At 44.4% G+C, this 1,934-nt stretch overlaps 1 pseudogene; it reads left to right on the top strand.

The window, feature by feature from the left end:
* The first annotated feature begins 814 nt into the window (after window positions 1–814).
* LOC139028106 (protocadherin alpha-2-like) overlaps window positions 815–1,934 on the top strand; it is a 2,520-nt pseudogene continuing 1,400 nt past the window's right edge.

The raw sequence follows: 1,934 nt of genomic DNA, 5'->3' as shown, positions 1-1,934 counted from the left end.
TATCTCATCCGACTAAGGGGACTTGTTTTTTAAACACCTTCTCTTTTACAGTTCCTAAGGGTGAGGCGTGGGAGGGAACTTCTGGAAGGTCCACGCTAGGGCACTGTCAGACTGACATGTTAAACGTAAACGATCATTTGGAGCAAGAAAGGGACTTGTTATCATAGGGACCAGAGCAAGGCAAGAGTAGTTATAAGTCCCACGGCAAATTTGATGGGAATGAAAAACCAGATCCCTTTTCCAAGGTACCGTGCTCCTCTAATGTAACGAGAGGAGAGGAAGAAGGGAAATGAATTAAGAAACCGCGGTCCTAGTAGAGGGAAGCTTTGTACTCCGGATACCGCAATATAGCTGGTGCCATTAAAAGGCACCTAAAGTATGTACGTACAGACCATGGGAAAACAAGATTCTCGGTTTGAAATGAAAGCGATAAAGATCGAACTCTGATGGCTCAGGCCTTCTGATCATGCCAGCGCGTTGCACGGTACTGTGCCCATGGGAAACTGGCCCCTTATCCCTTAGACTTCGGTTTCCACAAGCTATTGTCATGCTTGAGGAGGTAGGCCTGAGGCATTATCTGGCGTCACTATCTTTACCAATAAATGGACAATTTCGTCCGTCAGGGAATTTGTTTTTCAAATTAGCACAGAACAGGGATGATTGGTGCAGTAATCGATGGTCTACGAAAGTTTAACATATCATGAGAACGGCACGACAGTACAGAACCTTCTGAATCTTTTGAACAAATCCTATCTGCCCTCCAGAGGGAGGACGCATCAGGACCTACAGAAGGCTATCCTTAACCAACTTGCGAATGAACGCTGACGCAGATACGGGCAGTAACTCGGTAAACAGCTACAAGCTGAGCCCGAATGAACACTTCTCCCTGGATGTACAGAGCGGTGGAGAGCAGAGTGRGTCTGCTGAGTTAGTGCTGCAGAAAGCTTTAGACCGAGAGAAACAGCCCGTTATCCAGCTCARACTGACCGCTYTAGATGGAGGAAAACCTCCAAGATCCGGGACATTACTGATCACAGTAAATGTGGAAGACGTTAATGATAATGCACCTTCATTTAGCAAACCGCTTTATAAGGTTAGTGTTCCTGAAAACGTTTCATCTGGTACAGCAATAATAACTCTCACCGCGACGGATCTTGACGAGGGCGTAAATAGCGAGATTATGTACTCACTAATAGGTCGAGGTAGTTTAAGCCACTCCGATACATTTGCTATAAATTCAGATACAGGTATAATTACTGTTAAGAAAACTATGGACCATGAGGTAACTGCCGCCTATGAAATTCGGGCTGAGGCGATGGACCGAGGGCACTCCTCACGGAAAACGTATTGCAAAGTGTTAGTTGAAGTTATTGATGTCAATGACAATGTCCCTGAAATATCAGTGACGTCCCTCATCAGCCCAGTCAACGAGGATGCTGAGATAGGGACAGTGGTTGCCTTGGTGACAGTAACTGATAAAGATGGAGGTAAAAACGGCCTCACCAATTGTAAGCTTATTGGGTCTGTTCCATTCAAACTGAAATCGAACTACAAAAACTATTATACATTAGTGGTTGATGGGCCTCTTGACAGAGAGAGCGCTTCTCAGTATAATGTCACCATCACAGCTACGGATGAAGGGACCCCGCCTCTCTCCAGCACCAGCYTTATTACTGTACACGTTTCTGATGTAAATGACAACGCTCCTCGCTTCTCAGAACCCGTGATTAATATTTATGTGAAAGAGAACAGTCCGGTAGGAGACGTCATTTATACGATGTCTGCTTTTGACCCAGATTCAGATGAAAATGCAAAGATGACGTATTCATTATTAAATACAAGTGTTCCAATATCATCATCTGTAAATATAAACTCGGATACTGGAGATATAATCAGTCTGCAGTCTTTTAACTATGAGGAGATACAAACTTTCC

This window comes from Salvelinus sp. IW2-2015, linkage group LG8 (genome assembly GCF_002910315.2).
Source record: "Salvelinus sp. IW2-2015 linkage group LG8, ASM291031v2, whole genome shotgun sequence".
NCBI classification, from domain to species: Eukaryota; Metazoa; Chordata; class Actinopteri; order Salmoniformes; family Salmonidae; genus Salvelinus; species Salvelinus sp. IW2-2015.
The sequence above is the reverse complement of the archived record's forward strand: the minus strand, read 5'-3'. Positions and strand labels throughout refer to the sequence as shown.